This window comes from Leptodactylus fuscus, chromosome 1 (genome assembly GCF_031893055.1).
Source record: "Leptodactylus fuscus isolate aLepFus1 chromosome 1, aLepFus1.hap2, whole genome shotgun sequence".
Taxonomy (NCBI): Eukaryota; Metazoa; Chordata; class Amphibia; order Anura; family Leptodactylidae; genus Leptodactylus; species Leptodactylus fuscus.
The window spans coordinates 104,640,450-104,650,278 of NC_134265.1; positions in this window are offsets into that span (position 1 = coordinate 104,640,450).

Genomic DNA, 9,829 nt, shown 5'->3' on the forward strand with positions numbered 1-9,829 from the left:
TTTACATAATTGGTAGTTGACTTTCAAGCCTATACAGCTTGGAGTAGGACAACATGTATAAAAAGGATGATGTGATCAAAATACTCATTTGCCTAATAATTCTGCACACAGTATATAAGCTATTGCTGTCACTAGTTGCTGGAACACACTGACACCTGCCCACCCCTCTATATGATAACCAGTTTGGGTTAAAGTTTGCTGCAGCAGCTTGCCCAAGCTCACCTGTGCATATGGTACAGCAGGGACAGCGTCGGCGGGCTTCTCCCAGCTCACCTATTCATGCAGGGACATTGGATTCGGTGAAGGTAGTGACCTCTCCCAGCTCGCATGTGCATACCGCTGCTTGGATAGGATAGAGGCTTCTTACAGCTCACCCAGGCACAATGGTCCTCGGAGACAGCAGCAGATGCATCCCACACAAGTTGAGGCCTATCTAAATGACCTGCTAATGTATGTCCTGAGGGGGAGCTGTAGCAATGACTACTGCTGGGTCTTATATTTCTAAGCTTGAAGAAAAATTGCACTAGGTCTTATCTTCTGGGGATGTCTTATTTGGGAAATTGTATCCTGTGATGGTGGGTAGATTGTCATCACTGGGCTGTGAGGAACACCCCCGTCCACTAACCTTAGTGTAAAGGGAGAATACCGAAGACCAAAAAGCCCGAATCTCCCCACACTCCCACCAAATATGAAGGAGAGAGCCAACAGGTGTCAAACACCATGGGGAAGATTCTATGACTGAGGTCTGGGCATCTGTACCAACGAGTCAAAATCTTAAAATTTTTCTCTTGAGCACTACTAGAAAGCAGCAGTTTGTGCGTGAACAGGAAAGAACGGGCCCAATCCAACTTTAATTTTTAGAGAGTGAAATGAAAGCTGAGCTGTGGTTGCTATAGACAACTCGGGCAGCTTTGCTTTTAGATTGTTTTCGTTGTAACAAATCTGCTCCCGTGAGTGTATATTAACTGTGTAGCTTGGAGCAATAGCTGAGTTATTCTTTATGAGCTGTTATGAAGAAGGAACCTGGCTTGGCTATTGTACATCGCTATGCGGCTGATCCCCCTTAAAGCACATCACTAGAGAAACCTAGGTGGGAAGTTTCCTTTAGGTTAAGGCCCCAGCGAAAAAGCGTTGTGGGAAAAACTGTGGTGGAAATGTACTGCTGTTTCTCCTGCAGCTCTTTTCACAGAAAGTTTTTCTGCTCCAATTACACCTATAGGGAAACCGCTGATGTTTCCATAGGTATAACTCACATGCTGCAATTTCTGCTGCGTGTATTTTTCTGCAGTGTGTGGATGGGATTCGACTTTGCAAGGACTATAAAACACTGAAGTCTTTGCTGCAGGTGTTTACACCACGTGGGGCCTCGCCCTTATGTGTCTAAACCAACCATGGATGTGCAGAGGGATTGACTGGTAGTGGGATATCTGGTCTGCTGCGTTACTCAAGTGTAAGCACTTTTAATGTTAAGTGCATCAATACAACTTTTTATCTGGCTGGAAACCCCGTAATACAATGAGAATAATAATACAATAAGAATGAGTATGAATTCACATCGCCATACAATTGGAGAACGAAGAATGGACCTTCCCGTATCAAAACATTTCTGCAATGAGGGTCATAATATCACCGATCACATGAAAATTTTGGTTTTAAGAGGGAATTTTAAGTTAAAGAGCAACGAATTTATGAGTATAAACTTATGACCCTGCTTCAAACACTGGAGAAGGGGTTAAATCTGTCACATAGTTTTATGGCATCTTACAGAAATCACTGACCTGAGAACTGATAAGAACCTGGAATTGTTTACGTTGTTCTTACATTGTTTCTACCAATGACTAATATCCCTCTACCCCCCCCCCTTCCTCCTAGAATTCTATCCCTATGTGTCCTTTTGTACATAAATATGCATCCTTCAGAAATGTTTTTTAAATTTACTTGAGAAAGGACCCTAGAGTTCCGAAACGTAATCTGTCATCATTATTAGTTAGCCATTAAAAAGGTATCAACTGCTGAAGACTATCAAGTTTTTTGTTTTTTATATAATACAATAATAGTAAGAATGATTTAATAGGAATACATACGTCAATAGAAAAAATGTAACTTTTTCTTCCATAAAGTGTTTTCCTATTAAACTTGGGCTTCTAGTGTAATCATTGCTTTATCTGTTAGATTTGTGGGAGTTTTTTTTTTTTTTTTTTTGTTTTTTCTGCATGGTTTTTGCAACTTACAGTACTAGAGATTTTTGTTTTCAAAGTTGTACTGTAAATGTATCATTCTTCTGCCTTTTAAGTCTTCGAAATCTTATCCCAAGACTGATATTGGTTTGTGACGGCTATGCTAGAGTGTGCTATACAGTACTATCCCATAGGTCATGTAATAGAACAGGATGTAGGGTGAAAAATGGCACCCACTGCAGTGTATAAGTCTTCTGCCCTCACCAGATCTCACTCGCTCTCTTTAGACAGCTATTTCCCTTCTACAGTGAAGCTCTAATTCTTTACAGTAGGCATCTGACACATTGGTCCAGAACTAGAGATGAGCGAGTGGTATTCGATCGAGTAGGTATTCGATCTACTCGTACTCGATCGAGTACCACTCGCTGTTGGAATGTAAAAGTTCGATGCAGAACCAGCATTGATTGGCCGAATGCTATACAGTCGGCCAATCAATGCTGGTTCTTCTCCTATCTTTAGAAGTCTTCTCCGTGCAGCTTCCCCGCGGCGTCTTCCGGTTCTTCATTCACTCTGCCAGGCATCGGGCCTGGGCAGAGTCGACTGCGCATGTCCGCTTGTAGTGCGGGCATGCGCAGTCGGCTCTGCCCAGCAGGGCCGGCTCCAGGTTTTTATTGGCCCTTGGGCGACAGCCTCAGTGGGCCCCCTTGTAAAGGAGGCGAGGGAGTCAAGACACTGTGCGTTGCAGATGAAGCGAGTGATGTCACGCAGGAGTGTGGCGTCACCAACGCCATACCTTCCTACTTTTAAAGAGTAGAAAGAGGGGCAAAAAGTGCGGCGTGCTCTGCGCGTCGTGGCAAATTTGGCTCCACCCGCTTTTATATTGACTCCACCCATTCTCATTCATTTATCATGTGCTCCCACACAGTATAATCCTCCTACAGTCACCCGTAAATTATATGCCCCCCTCCATCTCTCCCCCAGTTTCATATACACCCTTCCTCTGCCCCCAGTTTCATGTCCCCCCCTCCATCTCTGTCCCCAGTTTCATCACGTTCTCCCCTTCATCTGTCTACAGTTTCATGTCCCCCGTCTCTGCCCCAGTGTCATGCCGTTCCCCTCCCCCCTCCCCTTCATTTGCCCCCCAGTTTCATGGGCCCCCTTCATTATGTTCCACCTTAATATAATACAAAACAAACACACTCACCTTCCATCGTTCCCCCGACGCTCCTCTCTCCGCTCTCACTCCATTCACATAGGCGATTAAAGCAGGAGCTGTGAGCTCAGCTCCTGCTTTAAAGCTGCGGCCCGGCATGCGTGTGTAGGCGCGATGTGATGTCGTCATCGCGCCTACACACGCAAGCCGGGCCGCAGCTTTAAAGCAGGAGCTGAGCTCACAGCTCCTGCTTTAATAGTCTATGTATTCAGCTCATCGGCGTCCGTCGGACAGGCAAGTGCTGGGGCGGGCAAGTGCCGGGGGGCCCCCAGAGGCTCTGTGGGCCCCGGCATTTGCCCGACTATGCCGTGCGCTGATGCCGGCACTGCTGCCCAGGCCTGATGCCTGGCAGAGTAAATGAAGAGCCGGAAGACGCCGCGGGGACGCTGCAAGGAGAAGACTGCACGGAGGCTCCAGCCCGACCCTCACTCGTGGACTTGGTAAGTGTAATTTGATCGAACGTTGCCTACCCCTGAAACGAGCATTTTCCCCCCCATAGACTATAATAGGGTTCAATATTCGAGTAGTCGAATATTGAGGGGCTTCTCGAAACGAATATCGAACCTCGAACATTTTACTGTTCGCTCATCTCTAGCCAGAACATAAATCATGGTCAGTCTGTCTGTACAAAGCAGAACATCTTTGTATTGTTTCCCTAGGCTACTGCCTATACTCCCTGCCAGTCTTCCTGACTCTGGTATCATAACTTATTAAATTAGGTTAAAAAGATATTAAAGGGGACAAATGTATTACATCAGATCTGGATGTATTCCTTTTATGCCTCTGCTTGTTTTCCTATGTTTTCTTTTTCCATGGTGCTCTTTTATACTTCAGTCTGTGATTTTAATATTCAGACAAGCTGACCTGTTTCTTATCCTTATCTTTGTAAATTGTATCTTCTTGTAGAATTCTTCGTACTGGTACATAATATAATCAAAAATATGAAATCTTTAGCAAGGCTAGGTTCTGGGACATGACATGGCAGAAGTGGATGTGCATTTATAGCCTACTAGAAAATGTTATTCTGTTTGTAAATTTAATTTCCGGCCAAATGTAGAGAATCGCCAAAAATCTTTGTATCTGTCTTTTCTAAAGGCTGCGAACGGGAAGACTCCTAGAGAGCCCTGTAGATCCGCTTACTCTGCTGTACATATGTTATGTTCTCTGAATGAAATTGAAAGATCAAGAACACGTTGAAAGTTTTAGATGGAAGGAAAGGCTGGGGACATGATTCAATTTGTGCTCTAGTGCAGAGGCCTTGATACTAAAATGTAGCTATTGTGGCTGCAAAAAGTATGGTGTACTGGGATATCATGCCTATCTGCTGCTTGGTTAATATTCATAGTCTAAGCTTGTTACAAATCTAGCCATTTGACACTGGCTCTCCAAGAATATTGAATGCCCATTCCCCAAACTTTGAAGCGCACCCCCTACATATAGTGTGACGCGTGTATTTAGTGATGTATTGATGCTAGGGCACAGAATGTCCCTGACGGCTGCTAAGATTTGTGAAATGAAATCAGAGATCATTTGACACCCCTGTAAATGAAATAAATAGCTAAGTATAGGAGTAGATGATTTTATGAGGTGTAATTTCCTTCCCAATCAGTATACGACTAATTTAAATGTATTTAAAATGTAATTCTTAATGAATGAAATTAAACATGAATTACATTTACTTATAAAAATGTATGCAAAATCAACGATCAGTCAGTGTATGCTTTGGGAGCCTTGGCAATCTATTCTGACCTATCACAATGATACAACAGTGACTGTGGAGATGGGAAAACTAAAAAGTATGCAGGGAGTTAGGAATTGATCACTGTATGGGATGTATGGCATGTGCCCTATGGTCTGGAGCGGACTTAAGAAGGCTTCCTTTTATATTTCATGGTCATCTCTGGACATTAATACCTATGAAGGTCCATCCTCCAGGACCTTTACTCATGACCACTTTATGGTAGGTTTCTGTTGCGTGTAGTCTTGGGATCTCCCAGGAAAACCTTCATACTTGATACATATATTGTGACATGAACAAGTATCAATTATTTTTCAAGTTTTACCATTTTTTAAGCTTTAAAGTTTTTATTTCAAGACCTAACACTATTTCTTAAACCATCATTGCCTATTGAACAATGTAAGTGAGAACTTGCTGAGTGTTCTACAGTCCATTATAAAATTACTTTTACATAGCCTCTTAATTAACCCCTTTTTGTGATCCTTATAGGAACTCCGCTTTGTTCATTAAAGGCCTCCACTGATGCAGCTAACCAGCATCCTGCACAAACAGCCTGTCCCCTTATCAAAGCCAGCAGCCCGCTTCTTGCAGTGTCTGACGCCTCCTCAGATAATTGATGCTTTAATAATGCTGCATATTAACAAGGAGGTTCTGATGGAACGGCTAGTGCTAACAGCAGCATAAATCACTCTGTGTTATTTAATGTTATCAGATTTTCACTCTGAATTCAAGGAAAAGGAGGTGCCATTGGAGCCCTGAGCAAATAATTAGATACAAGGACACAGTGTCGCTTCACACTGGAAATAACTGTTCAAGAAAGTAGTTAGTAATGTAATTTACTGTACTATATGTAAACTTACACTAGGTTTATTTAGCTTAGATTCAGACAGTTTTGTAAATTATCTCTCTCTACATCGGGGGCCTGGGCAATGAAAATGAGGCCCTGGGCAATAAACTGAATAAGACTATTGCATAACTTCTTTCATGCGGTTAAAACCAAGCTTAATTTAACATGATGAGCCTGTTGGGCCTTCTTCAAGGCAGTAAGCACTGACAGCACAATACGGATAAACTGTGCATAGATCACACTATTCAATATGCCTGTTGAGACATAGACTCTAGAAAGACCTGAAATTTTCTCCAACAGATGATGTCTGGATCTTGTTGAATTTTTGAGGCAGAAGCGTATTCCCCTGTTCACTAAGAACATACACAATAAGCTGAGTTAAGCATGCGTGCGTATGGGAGGAACGGCTTTCGGCAAAACAAGTTTTTGATGGTGTAGGTACCTAGGGAAATGATACCTGCTATGTGCTAACTTCTCTTATGCTTACATTTTTTTCCACAGATTATACAATACTCCTGCATATGATCGGTAACACCAGTGGGCTATGATCCCATATTACATGTCAAGCCACCTTCATCTGGTCTGCTTGTTATCTTGTCATCAACTGGAAGTGGATCATGTATACACTATTTGCATTCCCTTTCATCCCACCAGCGGCACAATACGGGGTATTTTCTGCCCCTGTGTGCTGGTAGGACAGGCGAAAATTTAATTAGAAAGCGAGAGATCCAGCATCCACGTGAATATAAAACTAAAATACTTTATTTGAAAAAAATTTAAAAAGAAGAAACATAAATGTCAGACAGAGGTGCTCCCTTCCCCACAGACCGCAATGGCGCTGGAAATTTAATTAGCCAAGCTGAACACCTGGCTGACCCCTATAAGAGGGCACAGAGCCCCTCCCCCCGCATGTTTTTTTCTGTCCTGTGTGTTGGATAGGTGGGGAGGACTCTGTGTCCTCCTAGGGGGTCTGGTCTGGGTTCCTACCTGGTCATGGACCTTCTTGTCCTGGCTTGGAAAGTTCTTGCTCCTTCCTCCCCCTTCCTTCCCCTCTTCTCCGGCTGCCATGCGTCCCCACCTTTCCAAGTGCTGGGCTCGGTGTACCGGCTCTTGGCTACTCTGCAGGGCAGCCTCTGGCTTGGAGGCTGTTCTTGCAGTCGGCCGGCGGCCCTACGGCCTGCTGGTGGCCGGAACTATTGTGTGTGTGGGGGGGAGACTGAGTTTGCGGGCTCACAATTCTGGTGCGGTCTTCACTTCTGGTCGCACGGATCGTGGCCGGAGGCGTCTTTTGCCCTGCCTGGATGGTACAGGGTAAGGATAAAGATGTGGGGTGCTTTTGAGGGGGGTAGAGGTCCCCCCCCTTCCATCCCCTCTGCCTCAGTAGCCTTGGCTAGTCGCCACAGGCAAAATCTCAGACGGGGCGGTTACCCAGTGGCCCCACCCCAGGCGTGTTTCAGCAGATCGTCTAAAGATGGGGTCTCCCAGAGGTCGATCTCATGGCGACCCGACTCAATGCCAAGGTGGAAACCTTCTGCTCTCTGTATCAGGAGGACAATCCCTTGGCAGTGGATGCCCTATCCATCCCATGGAGATTCAGGCTGATATACATTTTCCCTCCAATTTCCATCATACGCAGGGTATTGATGTAGATAAGATAGGACCAAGTCTCGGGAATCGCCATAATCCCGTTCTGACTGAAAAGGACTTGGTTTGCCCAGCTCATGAGGATGAGTCAAGGCATTTACTGGAGGCTCCCCCCCCCTTTTGGTTGCTACCCTGAAGGTACATGTAGCCGCCTTGTCCACCCATGTGGGGAGGCGTTTATCTCAATACTCTCTAGTAAGCACCTTTTTAAAAGGCGCTGGGAGGTTGAGACCAGCAGTTACTGCTCCCGTCCACAAGTGGGACCTCAGTACGGTCCTGGCAGCACTATGTGAAAAGTCTTTTGAGCCTGTAGAGGACACAGAATTAAAATTCCTCACCTATAAAACTGCTTTCCTCCTGGCCATAACATCGGCCAAGAGGGTGGGTGAGCTGCAGGCGTTCCCCTCTGAAGAACCTTATACCACCTTCTTTGAGGATAGAGTCCAGCTCAGGTACCTCCCTCGATTCAGACCCAAGGTACCCTCCGTCGCCAACATGGAGTAGTTGGTCACACTACCAGTCTTTCATCCATCTCCTGCTATGGCGGAAGAGATTAAGTTTCATTCTTTGGACTTATCCAGATGTCTGAGGGTTTATAGAGAGCGCACACGTCCCTTCAGAAGGGCAGAAAACCTGCTCATTAATTTCCTAGGAAGGCTAAAAGGCCTTAGGGCCTCAAAACCCACTATATCCAGGTGGGTGAAGGGGGCCATCAAACCTCTTTTTCATCCCAGGGTCTGCCTCCACTTGCCTTCCTAAAGGCACACTCCACCATGTCAGTGACGACCTCGTGGGCCGAAAGACGTGCCTTGCCTTTGGAACAAATTTGCGCGGCAGCTGCTTGGTCCTCTGACTCTACCTTTGTTAGACACTACAGATTATGTAGCCATTCTGCAGAGGCCTCTGCCTTTCAGGCTTGCGGTGCTTAGCTCGGTTGAGTGGCAAAACCCGCCCTAGGGGATTACTTTCTATCTCCCCGTATTGTGCCGCTGGTGGGATGACAGGGAATGCTTGGTTATGTAGATAACCTGTTTTCCCTTTGTCCCAACAGTGGCACAAGGCTTCCCTCCCTATATTGCAACTTGGATTGTAAAGGGGAAAAATATATATAACCTTTATCCTTGTATATGTATATACTTATGTATAAGGTTGTCAGTATATCATGCTTTTGTATTAACACGCTGGGGGAGGGGCTCTGTGCCCTCTTATAAGGGTCAGCTAGGTATTCAACTTGGCTAATTAAATTTCCGTCTGTCCTACCAGCACACAGGGGCAGAAAATACCCTGTATTGTGCAGCTGTTGGGACTAAGGGAAAACAGGTTATCTACATAACCAAGCATTATGCTGCCTTGCTGATAAAAAGGATCACCAGGCCCAAAGACTCTACTTGTCCTGAGTACTTATATATGCTGTGCTGTATATTAGATCTATAGCGACTTATATACGTTATGTAATGCCCATAAAGAAGTTTTCTTCCACATAAAACCAGGGGACACTGAATAATGTTCTTTGATTTCTCCAGTGCGGTCAACACCATTCAGCCAGGGATACTGAGGGAGAAGCTGAACCTTAGTGGAGTGGACCACCACCTGTCCAACTGGATGCTAGACTACCTCACAAACTGACCACAGTATGTGAGAGCCCGGGACTGTGTGTATGACACTGTGATCTGTAGTACGGGGGCACCACAAGGTACAGTTCTTGCCCCATTTCTCTTCACACTGTACACTGCTGACTTTAGGAACAACTCATCCAGCTGTTACTTACAGAAGTTCTCCAATGACTCTGCAATAGTAGGCCTTATCACTGATGGCGACGATAGGGAATACAGAGACTTAAACCGGGATTATGTAGAATGGCGCCAGCAGAATTACCTCAGGATTAATGCTGGGAAGACCACGGAGATGCTGGTGGACTATAGTAAATGGAGAAGTGCTCCGACCCCGGTGGAGATCCAAGGGACATGCATTGAGATAGTCAAAACCTTTAAGTACCTGGGTGTGCTCCTCAATAATAAACTGGACTGGGCTGATCACCTGAGTGCGCTGCACAGAAAGGTTCACAGGAGACTCTACCTGCTCAGGAGGCTGAGGGCCTTTGGAGTTAAGGGGCCATTTCTTAGGGCCCTTTTCAACTCTGTGGTTGCTTCAGCCATCTTTTTCGGTGTAGCCTGCTGGGGGAGCAATATATCAACTAGGGACAGAAATAG